This window comes from Microcaecilia unicolor, chromosome 4 (assembly GCF_901765095.1).
Source record: "Microcaecilia unicolor chromosome 4, aMicUni1.1, whole genome shotgun sequence".
Classification (NCBI taxonomy): domain Eukaryota; kingdom Metazoa; phylum Chordata; class Amphibia; order Gymnophiona; family Siphonopidae; genus Microcaecilia; species Microcaecilia unicolor.
In genome coordinates this window covers 28,063,593-28,083,445 of record NC_044034.1, presented here as the reverse complement: position 1 = coordinate 28,083,445, position 19,853 = coordinate 28,063,593, and positions in this window count along the sequence as shown.

Genomic DNA, 19,853 nt, shown 5'->3' with positions numbered 1-19,853 from the left:
TGAAGTCCACTACAGTGCCCCCTTGGGTGCCCGGTTGGTGTCCTGGCATGTGAGGGGGACCAGTGCACTACGAATGCTGGCTCCTCCCACGACCAAATGGCTTGGATTTGGTCGTTTTTGAGATGGGCGTCCTCGGTTTCCATTATCACCGAAAACCGGGGATGACCATCTCTAAGGTCGACCTAAATGTTGAGATTTGGGCAACCCCGACCGTATTATTGAAACAAAAGATAGACACCAATCTTGTTTCGATAATAGCGGTTTCCCCGCCCCTTCGCCGGGACGTCCTTAGAGGTGGTCGTCCCCGTTCGATTATGCCCCTCATGTTGATTTTGCTGGCTCATAATATTAGGACCTGTAAGATCAACAGGCCCTTCTTGCATTTCAACACCCATCAGTTGCAGCAAAACTTATAAAACCCTATCAGATGTTATTTCAAAATAAATTATATTTCATTTATCACCTCAGTAAGGCCAACACACAATCCATCCATTACAAAACACTATGCATAAACTTGTGCAAAAACAGTCGGAACCTTACCATACAGGTGGCCAGGACTCAAAAAGCAATCTTATACGTGAAAAGATAGCAATGTAAATATTACACTGGGCCGCCTTCTTGCCATTAAGACATTTCAGAATAGTGTTATTATTTATCTGAGTACTCTATGCCATATACCCCCCCCCCCCCCAATGCATCCTCTTAGATCATTACCCCCCCCCCCTTTTTTTTTTTTTTTTTTTACAAAGCTGTGCTAGCAGCTGCTTGTGCAGTAACACCAACATAGCCCATTCAAAATGAATGGGCTGTGTCGGCATTGCCACGTGGCTTTGTAAAAGTGGGGGGTAAGTTACTATTGCTTTGTGTGCAGTAGTGGCGAATAAAGCAAATAGAATGTTAGGTATTATTAGGAAAGGAATTGAAAACAAAAATGAGGATGTTATAATGCCTTTGTATCGCTCCATGGTGCAGCCGCACCTTGAATACTGTGTGCAATCCTGGTCACTGCATCTCAAAAAAGATATAGTAGAATTAGAAAAGGTACTGAGAAGGGCGACAAAAATGATAAAGGGGATGGGATGATTTCCCTATGAGGAAAGGCTAAAGTGGATAAGGCTCTTCAGCTTGGAGAAAAGACGGGGCTGAGGAGGATATATGATAGAGGTCTATAAAATGAGTGGAGTGGAATGGGTAGATGTGAATTGCTTCACTCAAAAATACTAGGACTAGGGGGCACGCAATGAAGCTACAAAGTAGTAAATTTAAAACACATTGGAGAAAATATTTTTTCATTCAACATGTAATTAAGCTCTGGAATTCGTTGTCAGAGAATATAGTAAAAACAGCAAGGTTTAACAAAGATTTGGATATCTTACTAAAAAAGAAAAGTCCATAAGCCATTATTAAGATGGACTTGGGAAAATCCACTGCTTATTTCTGTGATAAACAATTGAAAATGTAAATAGACACCATTAGTCCAAACACATCTCAGTTGAGGGGGGGGGGGGGGGGGGGAGAAAAGCCTCATAATTTCACACAGGGTTATAGTTAAGTCAACAGCGGGATGACTACCTTTTTGTGTTTAATTGTAATCATAGGCAAAACACCCCCTCTTCCAAATAAATATTTTCATTAATTTTTTGAACTTTTTTACTATTAAATGTCTTGTGTTATAAACTTGAAGTTAAATCACTTAGCTTTTGGTGTTAGCGTTCACTTTCTGACGGCTTCCTCAGACCTGACAGGTACCCGTTTTGCTAGGGCTTCATCAAGAGATCTGAGCCTTTGGAATAAACCTGTCAAGGGAACATAGCAAGCGATCATTCTTCCTATCGGATAATGGACTCCTCGATTTCCTCGTGTGTGGTCAGCAGTGACCCAGATGATTTTTTAGAGGCCCGAGCATCAAGGAAGCAAAGAGGCAGAGGCGTAAGAAGACCGGGCAATCGGGGACCTCCAGTGACCCAACAATGGACCAGATCGCAACAAACATAGATGATTCAAATGTCCTTAATCTGTCTAGGATTGTGATGATGCCATCAGACAGATCATTGTTATCGAAGGGGTTCTCTTGACCCCTTCCAGTTCCAAATAGATTTGGAAAAATTTATTTGTTCATTGCAGCTACGTATTTACTTTTCCGATAGACATGTATGATAGATCCAGAGTTACCCCGAAGTCTCAGTGGATGCCGCCCATCCCGGAAGATCCTGTAACAAAGGTTTTTAGACAGTTGGCCCTTAGGGATGTACATGCTTTCTTTGGAATGAAGCACCGCCATTATGTGAACAATTTATCCACAGCAGAACGGAGATCTTTGAAAACCCTTCAGAACAATCACCATATTGTGATTAAGCACGCCGACAAGGGTGGCGTAGTGGTTGTGTTAAGAGTATTACACACGCGAGATAGAATCCCAGTTGGGTGATATGACATCTTACACCAAGTTGGAACATGATCCCACCAGCAGATTACAAGGGGTGATCAATGATCCAACACAAGCTGGACTTGACGAAGAAAGAACATCGGTTTTTGAACAACTTGTATCCCATTATCCCTGTACTGTACACGCTACCAAAAATCCATACGGATATACAGCAACCCCCTGGGAGACCGATTATGTCCTCCAGAGGATCTCTTTTAGAACCACTGTCAATTTTCGTGGACTCCTTTTTAAGACCACAGGTTGTTGAGTGTCCTTCATACATTAGAGATACGACCCACTTTTTACGATTAAACACAAAAGAGTAGTCATCCCGCTGTTGACTTAACCCTGTGTGAAATTATGAGGCTTTTTCTCCTCCCCCCCCCAAATGAGACGTGTTTGGACTAACTTTACATTTTCAATTGTTTATCTAGCAGTGAATAGACCCTGGTTGTGATTTGTATTTTGCTTAAGGGACTTAAATATGTCTATGATAAGCAGCATAAAATGAAGCATACTGTTTTGGGATCTTACCAGGTACTTGTGACCTAGATTGGCCACTGTTGGAAACAGGATACTGCCTGGAATAGACTTCCTGAGCCGGTACGTCAAGCTCCATCTCTGGCCGTCTTCAAATCTAAGCTAAAAGCCCACCTTTTTGATGCTGCTTTTAACTCCTAACCCTTACTCACTTTGTTCAGGACCCTTATTTTATCATCCTCACTTTAATATTCCCTTATCTCTTGTTTGTTCTATCTGTCCTAATTAGATTGTAAGCTCTGTTGAGCAGGGACTGTCTCTTCATGTTCAAGTGTACAGTGCTGCGTACGTCTAGTAGCACTTTAGAAATGATAAGTAGTAGTGGTCTTGAGTCTGTCCCAGTATGGCAATACTTATGTTCTTATGGTTGTACCAGGACTGTGTGTGGTTCAACTATAAACTACCAGACATAGTGCCTTCCTCCCCCCTCCCCACTGCTCCTGCTTTGGAAATAGCTTACCATTAACTATTCATAGCACACTGTCCTTAAAATGTTTTAAGTCTGTGATTAAAACCTGACTATTTCAACAAGCTTATGCCACTTAGTTTCAAGTAGCACTTGGTTGTGCTGTTTATCTTTTCCTGGTAATTGTTGTTTTCCTACTGTAATTGAATGTCTAGTGAAAAATGGACCCTTTCCTATCTAATTTTGTAGTTCCTTTCAACATGTGTGTAGTCTGTTCATAGCTTTGTCCTGATTTAAAGAGAGAGAGAGAGAGCAGCTTTCAAATTAGAAACTGGGGGAAGGCTGAAAATCACTCAATATATCTGGTTTGGAACAAGATATATTTTTTAAAAGAATATCACCAAAACAGGGAAGATAAGACATCCCAATAGCAAGGTTGCAGTAGAGACCACAGTTTACCAGGTGTCTTTAAATAAAGAGCATACAGATTTTCAAGATTGCAGATTATCAGACTGCCAATTACTGAGCAAGTTGTAAATAGTTGTTTTAAATGTCTATGCAAATGTTAGAAGCCTAAGAAATAAAATAGAATATATTGCATTAAGTGAAAAAATAGATTTAATAAGCATCTCTGAGACCTGGTGGAAGGAAAATAACCAAGGTGCACTGTCATACCAGGTACAAATTATATCTCAGTGATAGGGTGTATCGAAGTGGTGGAGGGGGTAGTGTTACATGTTAAGTAGGACCTTGAATTGAATAGACTAAAAATTCTACAGGGCAACAAACAAAAAAATCTTGGAATCCCTATGGATGGAAATTCCATATATACAGGGGAAAAGGATGCCTGGCCAGGATGAACAGACAGATGCAGAAATGTTATCATGAATTAGGAAGGCTAACAAACTGGGGAACACAGAATAATGGGTGACTTCAATTACCCAAATATTGACTGGGTAAATATAACATCGGGGCATGCTAGGGAGGTAAAATTCCTTGATGAAATTGAGGACTGCTTTATGGAGCAGCTGGTTCAAGAACTAACGAGGGGGAACAATTCTATACCTAGTCCTTAATGGAGCGCATGATATGGTGCAGGAGCCGCTTGAAAACGGTAATCCTAATATAATCTGATATCTCTGGAGTAAGTACATACAGGAAATCCAATATGTTAGCATTTATGTTTCAAAAAGGAGACTATGATAAAATGAGGAGACTGGTCAAAAAAAGAAAAGGAGCAGCTGCAAATGTCTACAATTTACATCAGGTGTGAATGATATTCAAAAATAACACCCTGGAAGCCCAGACCAGATATATTCTGTGTATTAAAAAAAGAAGGAAGGAAGACCAAACAGCCAGCATGGTAAATAAGTGAGGTGAAGGAAGCTGCTATAACTAAAAGAAAATCTTTAGAAAATGGAAGAAGGATCTTACTGAAAATAATAGGGAAAGGCATAAGGAATGGCAAGTCAAGCGCAAAGCGCTGATAAAGGCAAAGAGACTTTGAAAAGAAGATTGTGTTGGAGGCAAAAACATTGTAAAAATGTTTTTTTTTAAAAGGTATATTTAGAAGCAAGAAGCCGACAGAAGAATCAGTTGGGCTGCTAGATGACCGAAGGTAAAAGGGACACTCCGGGAAGACAAGACCATAGCTGAAAGATGAAAATGATTTCTTTGCTTCGGTTTTAGCCGAGGAAGATATGGGGAGACATACCAGTGCCAGAAATGGTATTCAGTGCTGCTGAGTCAAAGAAACTGAAACATGTGCAAAGTGATGCACATTGGGAAGAATAGTCTGAATCATAGTTACCAGATGCTAGGGTCCATCTTAGGAGTCGGCACTCAAGAAAAAGATCTAGGTGTCGTCATAGACAGTATGCAGAATCTGCTCAGTTGGGTGTTGGTGGCCAAAAAAACAAACAAACTGGATGCTAGGAATTATTTGGAAAGGGGTGCAAAATAAGACCAAGAATATTATTATGTCTCTGTATTGGTGCAAACTCACCTTAGTATTTTATTCAATTCTTGTCACCATATCTCAAAATATATAGAATTAGAAACGATTCAAATAAAGTCAACCAAAAAGTTAAAGGGCATGGAACTCCTCTCATATGAGGAAAGACTAGAAAGGTTAGGGCTCTTCCGCTTGGAAAAGAGATGGCTGAGGGGGATATGATTGAGGTCTATAAAGTCCTGAGCGGTGTAGAATGGGTGAAAGTGAATCAATGTTTCAATCTTTTAAAAAGAACAAAGACCAGGGGACTGTGAGTGCATACAGATACAACCTTTTTTGCTTTGTAATTGGGACTGTGAGCGCATACAGATACAACACCTTTTTGCAGTGTAATTGAAGAATAAATTCTAAAAGGAATATGTCCCTGGTAATACCAACCTTAGTGAGTGAAGTGTCGGTAGCAAATGTGTTCCTCTTATCCTGAGATCCAAGTTCATTATGCCCTAAATAATAGAAAGAACTAACTCCACACAAAGTATTATAAAATAGTGTTTATTTACTATAGCAGCAAAGATAATGTGCAAAGAAGGCAAGAATAAAGACACTGGAAGTCTTTGTCTTACAGAAACAGCTCAGAGTAAATCTGCATAACTCTTCCTAAGTTACATTCCTAAGTAAGAGAATCACCCTAAGCCCACAGCACTTATACAAAAGCACACGGCACACATATGACCAGATGGAGACTTCTAGCAGGTGGCAGCATGTTCCTCTGATGTTCTGTCAGATTCAGCGCTGGTTTGCTCCTCAGATGGAATGTTAACACCGCAGCCTTTTGTCTCAGATAAGAGCCCCTTTTTATACAAAAGGCTGCAACTGTGCTAAAGATGTACATTCTGGCATTGGGGGTGGTGCACACATAACACTGTTATCCCCATTATTATGACTTCAGGGGCCCCAATATTGTCTCACCGGCTTCACATTGATGGGGTCACCTTGACAAGAAGTCGGGGTTTCATTAACAATATGCAATTTGCCAGCTACAGCATCTCTTCAGCTGCATGGGTCCTTGGCTGTTCTGGCCATGATGTTGATGCTGGATAGTGCCATGTATTATAACCCCATATATCTTTGTTATATAGGAACACACATAGTGCTTGTTTTGCTCCTGCAGGACATTCAATTAAATTACAAGGGAAAACTTTTAAAACAAATAAAAGGAAATATTTTTCACTCAAAGAATAATTAAGCTTTGGAACATTGCCAGAGGATGTCGTAACAGCAGTTAGCATATCTGGATTTTAAAAAGGTTTGGACAACATCCTGAAGGAAAAGTCCATAGTCTTATTCAGACAGACATGGGGGAAGCCACTGCTTGCCCTGGGATTGATAGCATGGACTGTTACTATTCTTTGGGTTTCTGACAGGTACTTGTGACCTGGATTAGCCACTGATGAAAGCAGGATACTGGGTATATGGACCATTGGTCTGACCTTATATGGCTATTCTTATGTTTTAAATCTGGAAGATGTAATAGGACAATTTGACAAATTGAAGAGTAGCAAATTGCCTGGACTGGATGGTACACATCCCAGAGTATTGATAGAATTGAAAAATGAACTTGTTGAGCTATTGTTGTTAATATGTAATTTGTCCAAGGACAAGCAGGCTGTGTTGTCACATGTGGTGATGTCATCCATGTCACCCAGTGTGAAGCTTAAGCTAATATAGCTTTAAAAACATGCACAGCATCCCCACCACACTTGCGCCGAATGCCTTCCTGCCTGCCACTAGAGCATGGGACCAACAGTCTCTTCTCATCTGCAGTGAGGTGAGAACTTGATTGTTCTGTGCTCCTCACAGTGTCTGGTTTTGATTTTGTGCCTTCCAATCAGGATTTTTGTTACCCTGCTTTTTAACATTTACTTTCTTCGGAAAAGTTTTTCTCCCTATAGAGTTTTTGATTTTCCCCATTTTAAGTTTCTTTTATTTTTGCTTCATAGGCCACCTTAGGCCTGAGCTCCGGTCAGGTGTTTGTCCCTTGATTTTTTTTTTCTAGTGCTTGTCCCTGTTTTAGTCACCATGGAGCCACTTGATTTGGCAACAGCTGTTTTCATTGAAGGTTCTCAACAGCTTTAAGCACTGTAGCTGGTGCAGTAGGACCATCTCTGGCAAAGACACTCGTTCTTGGTGTCTTCAGTGTTTCGGGCCTGAACATACCCCTTCCAGCTGTGTTCTTTGCCTTCATATGTAGAAAAGAATCAAGCTGATCAGAGAGGCTCAGAGAACATTTTTGGAGCCCGGTCTGAAACCTTGGCATCGGTGTCAATGTTGGGAGTTGCACTCAGCATTGGTCCATATGGCTGACTGGTGCATCAAGTGGGTTTTCACCTGCCTCGAAACCAGCCGATGTGCAGGGACCCCACCCTGAGGCAGTATGAGGATTCAACGTCTGCACAACGGAGCATCGATGACCAGTATCGGCAAAGGCCAAAAAACATCGGCATTGATCCCCCTCGAAGCATGGTGCCTGAAAAGCATCGGTGTTGAGAAGATCGCTGCCCCTCCATACAGGAGGTGCCGATGCGCGAGTCTCCATGCACTCAAGATCAGGCACCCGTCTCAACCCCTGCAGTTCAGCAGTCTGTCTTTGAACCAACACCCCAGCCTTCCCCAATGGTATCTCTCAATAAGCACATTTGATCCAAGCTCCCTGAACTTTTCTTGAGGTTTTTATAACAGCGTGCATCAGCGCCCGGGGTGCTTGCACCAGCTGTGCCTCTTGCTGCTGCCTCGCAAAGCTCTCAGCCTGCAGTGAGGTCTCTGACACCAGTGTCACATGTGGCACTGGTATCAACAGCCGCCTGTGTTGGCACTCCCTTGACGTCAGTGAAGGAGGATTTTCCAGAGTCAAGAATGGAACTGACACCTTGATATCCTTCTCGGGGGCATGGCTCGTCTATTTTGAGGCAGGCTCGGTCTCAGCCCTTCTCATGGGAGTCTGATGAGGATCCACACTACTTCTCGGAGGAGGAGGTCCTATGGTATCCCATCTGACCCTTCTTCTCCAGAGGAAAGGAGGAAGTCTCCACCTGAGTGTTTTTCCTTCCCAGTTTTTATTAGGAAAAAATGGCAGCTGCTGTTCCCATTCATTTGGAGATGGAGGATGAGCCTAAGGTTGAGATGTTCGAGGTTCTGGACTACAAATCTCCTCCTAGAGAGGCTGTGACTGCCCCCTTCACCGCATCCTGAAAGATGTTCAGATGAAGAACTGGGAGTCCCCTCTGCCAGTCCCTGTCTTGCCCAAGAAGATAGACACCATGTCTCAGATCTAGAGTTCCCCAGGATATGAGAAGCTTCAGTTGCCTTATCATTCCATGGTGGTGGAATCCGCGCTCAAAAGAACCAGGAGTTCTAGGGACTATGCTTCAGCACTTCCTGGCAAAGAAGCTAGAACCCTGGACTCTTGTGTGGAAGATGTATCAGGCCTCTGTGCTCATCTCCCATATTCAATTTTATCAGTTCTACTTGAGCCTATACTTGTGGATCTTTGTGTGTACTATGTCTGATTTGGCGGATTCTCTCCAATAGGAGCAGGCCGAATCTCTTTGCAAGTTGGTCAAGCAGCAGAAGACGTGTAGAAAATTCTTGGCCAGGGGCACCTATGACACCTTTGATGATGTGTCCAGGAACTCTGCCCAGAATATAGTGATGCACAGACTCTCATGGCTGTGTGTCTCTGACTTGGAGGTCCAGCAGAGGTTGGTGGATACCACGTCGGGGAGATAACCTTTTTGTAGACAAGGAGTAGGAGGTCACTGATTTATCAAGAAATACAATGACACCATTGATACTCTCCTTCTGGACGTCTTCTGCACCTTCCTTCTTATCTAGGTTTGTGGGCAAGTCAAAGACGGGTACATTCAGCAAGCTCACCCAATGCACTTATTCTTGTCAACAGCATGTGCCCAAGGCCCAGCCAACCCCCCCCCCCCCCCCCCCCCCCAAAGCTGGAGACAAGCTTTTGACTGGCTCCAGCAGAGCATAGCCACAGTAAAGGTAACCATCCTGGATGACAAACCGGTTAGGAAGAGGCTGAAGTTTTTCCAAGAAAGGTGGCCCCTTGTAACCTCCGACTGGTGGGTTCTCCAAAGAGTCCATCTCAGTTACGCCCTGCATTGGCATAAAAAACCACCAAATACCCAACAAGTGTGTCTTGCTTTAGCTCTCAGCACAAGTGGGTTCTTGCAGAGGAACTCTACACCCTTCTAAAGGCTCATGTGGTCCAGCCCGATCCACTAGGGGAAGAAGGGCAGGGATTCTATTCAAGGCACTTCCTTGTACCCAAGAAAACAGGGGCGATGCGTCCCATCCTAGACCTAAGGGCCCTATAAAAATTCCTTGTCAAAGAAAAGTTCAGAGCTGGTTTCCCTGGGCACCCTTCTCACCATGATTCAGGAAAATTATTAGCAATACTATGTGGACTTGAAGGATGCTTACACTCACATCCCCATACTTCCAGGTCATAGGAAGTATCTTCAGTTTCGGCAGGAGACACATCACTTCCAGTACCACGTGTTGCCTTTTGGCCTTGCATCAGCTCCCAGGGTTTTCACCAACTGTCTTGCAGTAGTTGTAGCATTGTTACGCAGACTGGGAGTCAGTCCATGTGTTCCCCTATCTGGAAGATTGGCCAGTGAAGAGCTTATCGAAGGATGGTGCTCAGGAGTCCATACAGAAAACTATTGAGATGTTGGAACTACTAGAGTTTGTTTTAAACTACCCTAAGTCTCATCTTCATCCAGTTCACCAACTGGAGTTCATCAGAGCCCTGGTAGACATGCAGCAGGCATAGGCTTTTCTCCCTGTGCTGAGGGCGGACATTCTTGTCATTTTTGCCACTCAGGTCCAAGCCAGCCAGCAGGTCACAGTTTGGAAGATATATAATAGTAACATAGTAGATGACGGCAGAGAAAGACCTGTACGGTCCATCCAGTCTGCCCAACAAGATAAAATCATATGTGCTACTTTGTGTATACTGACCTTGATTTGTATCTGCCATTTTCAGGGCACAGACCGTAGAAGTCTGCCCAACACTAGCCCCGCCTCCCAACCACTAGGCCCGCCTCCCACCACCAGTTCTGCCACCCAATCTCCGCTAAGCTTCTGAGGATCCATTCCTTCTGAACAGGATTCCTTTATGTTTATCCCACGCATTTTTGAATTCTGTTACCGTTTTCATCTCCACCACCTCCCGCGGGAGGGCATTCCAAGTATCCACCACTCTCTCAGTGAAAAAATACTTCCTGACATTTTTCTTGAGTCTGCCCCCCTTCAATCTCATTTCATGTCCTCTAGTTCTACCGCCTTCCCATCTACGGAAAATGTTTGTTTGCGGATTAATACCTTTCAAATATTTGAACGTTTGTATCATATCACCCCTGTTTCTCTTTTCCTCCAGGGTATACATGTTCAGCGTATGCCTTGAAGTGCTATAGAAATGATAAATAGTAGTAGTAGTAGGTCAGCAAGTCTCTCCTCATACGTCTTGTAAAGCAAATCCCATACCATTTTTGTAGCTTTTCTTTGCACTGCTTCAATTCTTTTTACATCCTTAGCAAGATACGGCCTCCAAAACTGAACATAATACTCCAGGTGGGGCCTCACCAACGACTTATACAGGGATATCAACACCACCTTTCTTCTGCTGGTCACACCTCTCTCTATCTTTTCCCTCTGACAGTATTAAGATCACTTATATCATCTCATTACTCTCTGGACCGGGCCTGGCCTGGGCCTCCCCTCTCTGGGAACAATGCGACCCTCTTCTGTCAGATCTAGGGGAGTTCCTTTGCCGGTTCAGGATGGTTTTCGATGTTCCAGGGCGGCCCTCCTCTGCAGTGGCGGATTTGCTGCGAATCCAACAGGGTAACTCGTCCGTGGGAACTTATGCTGTTCGTTTCTGGACCTTAGCCGCGGAGGTTCGTTGGAATCAAGAAGCTCTCACAGCCATCTTCTTCTGGCAGGGTTTGAATGGTCGGATCAAGGACGAATTGGCTGGCCGGGAACTTCCAGCTACCTTGGATGCCCTTATCACGTTCTGCATCCCCATTGACATCCGCTTTCAAGAGCGATCACAGGAGCGTACCACTCAACGCCCTCTGCTGAGGCCTACTCCCCGGCTGTCACAGCAGCCTATTTCGCCCAGAGGAGTGATGAGTTCCCTAGCAGGTGCCCCCGAGGAACCTATGGTGATTGGACGACAGCGTCTCTCCAAATCAGAGAGGTCCCATCGACGGAACAATAGACTCTGTTTATATTGTGGACAGCCTGGACATTTTGTGAATTCCTGTCCTAATAAACTGGGAAATGCCAGGGCCAAGGCCCTGTGAGGGGGGTGGCCTTGGGTCGATCCTCGCCCCTCCTAGATAATCTGATTTCAATCCCCATCTCCCTGCGTTGGCAAACATTTTGTATCAAGACAATGGCCCTGTTGGATTCAAGAGCGGAAGGGAATTTCATAACTGCAGACCTCTTTAAGCGCTTGGGGGGACTTGCTTTGCCATATAGTCCCGCTCTGCAGGTAACCTCTATTCAGGGATCGACCCTACTGCAACCCATCACCCAGGTTACGCCACCCCTGCTGATGCAAGTCGGGGTCTTTTATCAGGAAGAGATTAAACTTTTGATACTTCCCCAAGCAATCCACCCAGTCATTTTGGGGCTACCCTGGTTACGCCTACACGCTCCCAGTATTGACTGGGCCAATGGCGAGATCAGCAGTTGGGGAGCCCGCTGTTTTCACACGTGTCTCTCGTCGGTTGAGCCTCCTCAGAGGCTCATTTCGGCTCTTCCTGGAGTCCTCCAGCCTTGTGAAGCTGTGTTACCTGTGGAGTACCAGGACTTCCAGGATGTCTTCAACACACTGGAGGCGGACTCTCTGCCCCCGCATTGACCTTTTGACTGTCCCATTGACCTACTCCTGGGCAAGACGCCTTCCAGGGGCCGATTGTACATTCTTTCCCGAGAGGAATCCAAGACCATGCGCTCATACATACAGGTTCCCCCTGTAGTCCAGCAGCTGTCTCTGAGTCTAGTGTCTCTTCCTCTCCCCCAGTCTGATCTCTCTTTCTCTCCCTCTCCACTGCCTCCTCTCTCCCCCCCCCCCCCCCCCCAAGATCCAGCAGCACTTCTCCCTCTCAACCCTGACCCCTGCTAGGTCTAGCAACACCTCTCACTCCTCACCCTCTGCCCCTCCCCCCAGGTCCAGCAGCACCCCACTCCCAGGTCCATGGGGAAGGAGGGAGAGATGCTGCTGAGCCTTGGGGGGGGGGGGCAGAGATGCAGCACTTGGGTGTGTGCTGCTGAGGTGCCACGTACCTGTACCATGTGTTGGGAACCTCTGTTCTAATCTGTTTCCTTTCTGCCACTTTCTCTTCATATGGTATAGAACAATGTTTCACCCGTGCTTCATTGTCAAACTCAATGTATTTTTCCAATTATTAATAATGTTTCAATACAGTTGCCAACAATAAATTCAATGTATCAGCTTTAAGACTGTGAATTGGTGCCTTCAATTTGCAAATAATTTTCGTATGTAAAAGATTCCTGTATCCCTAGAATTGTCAAAATGCTTATCCATATGTCCAAAACAAAAATCTCTTATCAGACCACAATCATAAAACACGTGACAAGGTACCAGATCCTGGTGCACATTTTAATTAACTGGAATCCAGTAGTATCTATGAATAAGAAAGAAGGCAGTTTGTGTGATAGAAGCAGATAAATATATTTAAAGACTGATTGCCATATGTTAGCCCACCTTGGGCAATCCAGCATGTTTTCTAACTCTTGTTCCACACTTTAACCCCACTGGATATGTGTTGCTATTGCCATGAATAACTTTATAAAAATTATTCCTGGTAATGAGGGGCCAAAATTTAGAAATGTTAATCTGAATACATCACAGTTTCTGTGAGCAGTACAAGAACATTAAACATGCATTTCACCTTGTGCTAAGAAAGAAGCAAAATATGTAAGAAATATACATTACCAAAACTGGTGTTTTCCAATCACTAAACAATGAAAATAAAATCCTCTTTCCCCTTTTTTAAATTACTGTTGTAGACAAATTATTTTTCCATTTGAGATGTTCCCAGTCTCTTTCCAACCTTTTCTTTTTATATTATCCCTTACCCTCTTTTACCTTTCTAGCTCCTCTATTTCCACATTTTATTATGTCGACCAATCCCTTTCCTCTCACACATTCCCCAGTGCCTTCACATCATCTCTCCACCCCACCCCTCCTTATGCCTTGTCTAAAATAACCTTGCCTGTCTGTCACACCTTTGCAGATGCCCCCACCTAGCTACCTGCCCTCATTGCCGCATAATTCCTGAATCCCTACTTATCTGTCCATGGCCACTTCAGCCATCCTCAAGTCCCTGTTCAGTCATAATGTCTACATTCCCCCCTTAATCTCATTCCTGAAAGCCATATTTCTAAAGAGGGAGGTCACTTGCAACCCCTAGAGTTCTCAACCTGTAATGAGATACTGCATCAGGTTTATATCTTCTTTCTCAAGTTGCCTAGGCACTCTCCTTCTCTCTGGACCCTCATCACTTTGGGGATTTCAAGTATCTGGCTGCCTGCTTTAAATTTTTCCCAGCCTGGAAGCACTTGTGGTTGTTAAGGAAAGAATGGGCTTTCTGTCAAGTTTTAGGTGACAACCCCCAGTCTTTTACACTGCTTGAGAGTCCTGGTATAGGCAATAATGCTTTTTAAAGATGTGCCCTGAGGACCATGTGACCGCTCTTCATATATTCTGAAGGGTTGTTATTCTTAGATTGGCCACTGAGGCTGCTTTTGCATATAGCTGATGGGTACCAATCTTGTTTGGCACTTGAGTGTTTGCTGAATATTCAGAGATCCAGGAGGAGAGTGTATGCTTAGAAGTGGATTTGGATGATAGGTAACAAAGAACTGAGAGCGTTCCTTAGATCTTTGATTCTTGCAAGTAATATGAGAGAGCTCTTCTGCAGTTTTCAGTGAGGCCACTGAGCCAAGGTCCCAGGCAGGAGGGGGGTGGTTTGAGGGGAGGTTTGGTGTTCATAAGTACGCTCATGAGATATGCCATTATAAGCGAATAGGTGGATCCAGACTGAAGAAATTTTCAATCCTGATTCAGACAGTTGTAGAAAGCACAGAACCTGTGACACCGAACAGGTAAAAAGGTCTAGGTTTCTTGCTGCAGCCCAGTGAATAAAGCACATCTGTTTACTACTACTACTATTAAACATTTCTATAGCACTACTAGACTTATGCAGCGCTGTACAAATTAACATGAAAAGACAGTCCCTGCTCAACAGAGCTTACAATCTAAATTGGACAGACGAACAGACAGCTAGGGGTGGGGAAATTGCAGTGGTAGGGGTGATAAGTGAGGGTGTTGAGTAAGAGAGTCATGGTTAGGAGTCGAAAGCAGTAGCAAAGAGGTGGGCTTTAAGCCTAGACTTGAAGACAGCCAGAGACTGAGCCTGACGGACTGGCTCAGTGAGTCTATTCCAGGCATAGGGAGCAGCGAGATAGAAGGAATGGAGCCGGGAGTTAGCAGTGGGGGAGAAGGGGGACGGCAGGAGACATTTACCCAGCGAACGGAGTTCACGGGGAGGAGTGTAGGGAGAGATGAGAGCGGAAAGGTACTGAGGAGCTGCGGAGTGGATGCACTTGTAGGTCAAAAGGAGAAGTTTGAACCGTATGCGGAAGCGGATAGGGAGCCAGTGAAGCGACTTGAGGAGAGGGCTAACGTGAGTATAGCGACTCTGGCGGAATATAAGACGCGCAGCAGAGTTTTGGACAGATTGAAGAGCAGATAGATGGCTGAGTGGGAGACCAGCGAGAAGCAAATTGCAGTAGTCTAGGCGAGAGGTGATAAGGGTGTGGGTAAGGGTTTTGGTAGCGTCCTCGGAGAGGAAAGGGTGAATTTTGTTAATATTATAGAGAAAGGAACGACAGGTTTTGGCAATCTGCTGAATATGAGCAGAGAAGGAGAGAGCGGAGTCAAAGATGTTTAAACAAGTAGCATTTTCTAGTTGTGGGCCTTTAGCAGCTAAGATGACCTCCTCCTCAGTAGTTTGCATGGAGAACTCTTATCCGTAGAGCAATATCTCTTTATTTGGGGCACTGCATCCTTTACCTTCTCTCTGAAGAAATTGTCTGACAAAAAGGGTGCATCAGATAAATGGTCATAGAAGTTCTCATGGATGTCTGACGCTCTGAGCAATGTGATGTGGTGTGCAGTGATCATGGCTGCTGCAGAGTGGCATGTTGTCATGTAGTACAGATAAGGTGGCATGTTAATTCCTGTATATTCATATTGATCATGTTTGCAGATGTTTGGGTCATCCAATTGTTGAAGTGCACAGTGGTAGTGCAAAATTTGTAATTTAAGTGCTGTGATATTAAGTGTTAACATGGCACTCTAGTATACTCTGGTATTTTGTGGTCTTTTCCTGGAGGAATACAAAGTGATGTGAAAATGTACCCCCCCCCCCCCCTTTCCAATTTCCCGTTATTGCATATATGTCACACTATGGATGGCTTTGTTTGTCATGGCCTGAGTGCAACAGAGGCTCTGGAAGGTGCACAATCAGTTGGAAAGACAGTATCTTCTTAGGCCCTGGAAACTACACAACCCCAAGGAGTGCAGGTAACCCCTGCCCCCCCCCCTCTGCATTTGTTATAGATGAGGAGCAGTGGAGACAATGGAGTGCAGTCCGAGAGAGACCAGCTGGGGGACTCCGAGCCAAGGCTTGGACACCCCGATGTCATTGATCACGGAGGAAGAATTATACACAGAAAATTAGAAGCTTTAAGAAAATGTATCTAGAAGTAAACATCTTCACTTTATAAATTTTACAAGATTGAATATATCTTGCAAGGAAGCCTTGGTGAAGTATATGGTTGCTATATTAAAGGAGCCAAGAGCCTTAGATTAATAAAGCATATCAGGCTAGAATCAGTAAATGGTGCTAAAAAATCGGCACTCAATGCTTTTCAATAATGGGCACTCAAAGATGAGCATTGAATGCTGATTTCGGTGCCCAAATTTGGGTGCCAAGACTTGTGCCTGCTGAAATCAGGTGTAATTCTCAACACCCAATTTGGGGCCACACCCCTTGTATTCTATAACAGTGTGCAAATGTTAGGAATATCCCTGGCCTGCCTATGTTCCCTTTTGGGTTGTGTGCTATGGGATTTGGCGCATATTGTTATAAACTAGCATACACCAAGATGTGCATGCAAATTAAAATTGGTGCCAATTAGCACATTATTGGCACTGTAGTTGGGCACCATATATAGAATCCGAAGGATTATGTGCCAATGTCTGCTATCAGGAGTTTGGATTCTGAGGCATCTGTTTCAGTGGACAGTTTGAATAGATATGGTTTTGAAAGGGACGCTCATTTTCAACTACACAAACTCAAATGAAACAGTAACATATTTATGTTTTCCCAGATGTGGCAAGGGCCACCTAGTGAAGATAATTTTTGCTCCTTAGATGTAGGTTGAACAAGTTAGGGGCACATTTCCTGTTGAAGTAAATATAATAGAATGGTTTTTTTTAACCATCTCAGTTAACTTTATTCTTAAGTGATACATTTTCTGGAGATGGGTCCTTACAAACTCCACTGGTTAGATCTTCACTATCTGCATTTAGAGTAATTCACTAAAGCTTAGTTTAACTGTCATAATGTCCTTAGTATTTGCTTCCCTCCCCCTCCTATTAAGAAAATCCTTCCCTATATATTGTGGACTTTATGAGGTCCTAGTGTTTTGAGTTTGTATTTTTTTATTTATTGCTTTTGATCTATACATGAGGGCTCTCAGTATGTTCCTGACAAGTGTAATGCTTGTAAGTTTATTTTTGTAATCTTATAAATAAAAAGAATGATGGCCTTACCTTTTATTTTCCAGACCATGTTTCAGCAGCACTGTGATTGGGATACAGAAGAGAAACACCAGGGGGGGGGGGGGGGGGTGTGGCTTAGGCAAAACACCATATTTACATAGTGTTGGCCCAAGGTGAGATCTGCAGGCTAAGACCTTGATCCTCCTCATTCTTCTAACTGTGGGATCCAGGCCACTCATAGTGTCACCACACCAAAACTTGTGGTCAAGGCTGAGGCAAAAAGAGGGAACCTCATCCTTTTGCTCCATCAGGCTGAAGGTTCATGGCCAACCCCTGACAGCTCACCACACCAGACTCGACCACAGGGCTACAAGCTGTGACCTGTGCCCTTGGGAAATCAGCCTACCGAAACATCCTCTTGCACTAGACCATCTGCTGAAGGCAGAAAAATACTTGGCTGGTTCCAGAGCTGCAACAATTCTTATACATGCGATGACATCACTGAAATGTCAGTATTCTCTGCCTCCATCTGCTGGTCAGGGAGTGTCACCTACTTGAATGGATTGCTGTAACAGGATGATGAGGAATTTACATTTCTTGTAATTCTGTTTTTTTTTTATTACTTTGTTTTTGGTTGTATGTAATTTCTTGAATGTTGTAATCAAAGTTAAAAAGAAAATATTATTTCTCTCTGCATATTAGTGTGAACCACTAAACATACCTAAGCTGTGTAGCTTCATATTTCCAGGCCAGTACTTCATTTTCTTAACAAGATCAGTTAATTTCCTCAGCTAACACAGGGGTCCTTTTATCAAGCTGTGGTAAAAGAGGCCCCACACTAGTGAAAGCGTGTGTTTTTGCAAAAAAAAAAGTCTGTGTGGTAAGTTCGCACTTGCTGCATGGCCATTTTTTTTTTTGGGGTGGGGGGGCATTTACTGCCACCCATTCAGGTGGCCGTAAGTACTCCCGTGCTAACCCGGTGGTAGTTCCGGATTGGCATGTCAAGCTTATTGCCATGCGCCAACCCTTTAGTAAAAGGGCCCCATAATTAATCTTCACATCAATGTAATTATTTGAATGAGATCAGAAATTAAATATTTCTAAATTGATTTAAAATGAGTCTATTTTCACATACAAATACAATGTTGTTAATCTTATCTAAATTAGTGCGAGAATCCAAGGTTTATAATAGGTTTAATTTGTAAATCCTAACTACAAGGCTGATGGCAAACTTCAATATCAAATATGAAATTACATCTTTACAAAATGTTAAAATTGTAATGAAAATACTTTTACAAAGAATTGAACTACTACTAATCACTTCTATAGCGCTATGGAGCGCTGTACACATTATATGCAGATACTCGTCTTTGTCCATAGAGGGCTCACAATCTAAGGGGCCCTTTTACTAAGCTGCGTAAGCGCCTACGCGCCCAACACCCGACAATTCCGAGTTACCGCCTGGCTACCGCGTAGCCCGTGTGGTAATATCATTTTTTATGTGTGACCACCGGAAAATATTTTTATTTTCTGGCATGCGTGCATACATGCAGTAATTGGCATTTTACACCTGGTTACCGCGTGAGACCTTACTGCTAGGTCAATGGCTGGCGGTAAGGCCTCAAACCCAAAATAGACAAGCGACAATTTTCATTTTGACACATGTCCATTTTTGGCAAATATTTTTAAAAGGCATTTTTTACATGTGCACTGAAAAATGATTCTGCGCATGGCCAAAATATGCGTCTATACCAAATGTCATTTTTCAGCGCACCTTAGTAAAAGGACCCTTAAGTTTTTGTACCTGCGGCAATGGAGGGTTAAGTGATTTGCCCGAGGTCCCAAGGAGCTGCAGCGGGAATTGAACCCAGGAGCAAAGCCCGCTGTACCAACCATCCCCCACTGTGGAAGTCTGATTAATTTGGTGTCAAAGACTTAATTTTCTTTAGCTACTGCTGACTTTCTTAAATTATTATATAGCAAAGAAAGGTCATCAACATAATTAATGAATTGAAACTCAGCCACTAAAATGTGAGTAAAGAGGTATCATGGATTAGAGCTGATAAGCATGGCTCGGCACTAAATGCTGAAAAACATTTTATTCAGCATACAGCTTTGATTATAATCAATCACCTCTATTCATGTATATATAATTTAGTGTGTGCAACATCAAACAAATATAGTAAAAAAATGCATCTGAATTTTACAATCCAAAATTTCCTTGGCACCAGCATTTCAACGAATCATCTCCATCAAGGGTTATCAGCGGCCTAAGGTAATTTTGAAACACTGGTCAATCTTGCAAATTTATCTTGAATTATCACCTATTTTTGCTTACACCCATTCTCACAACTTGAGAGACATGGTTCACTCAATGTTTGTTTTCATGTTCAGTTAATATTATGGATTTTAGTGGACATCAACCTTTTGGACAATGCTCACTGTGTGTCCTCAGTCTTTATCAGGCAAAATATTAGTAACCATGCAAGATTATATGACTTTTTAAAAATCTTTCTAGTACATGTGTAACTAGTGGCTTGATATACCTAATCTGTCTTTGTCATCAACGTTGTACTGGCAAAACAAAATGATCACAGCAGATCAGAATTTATTTATTTAT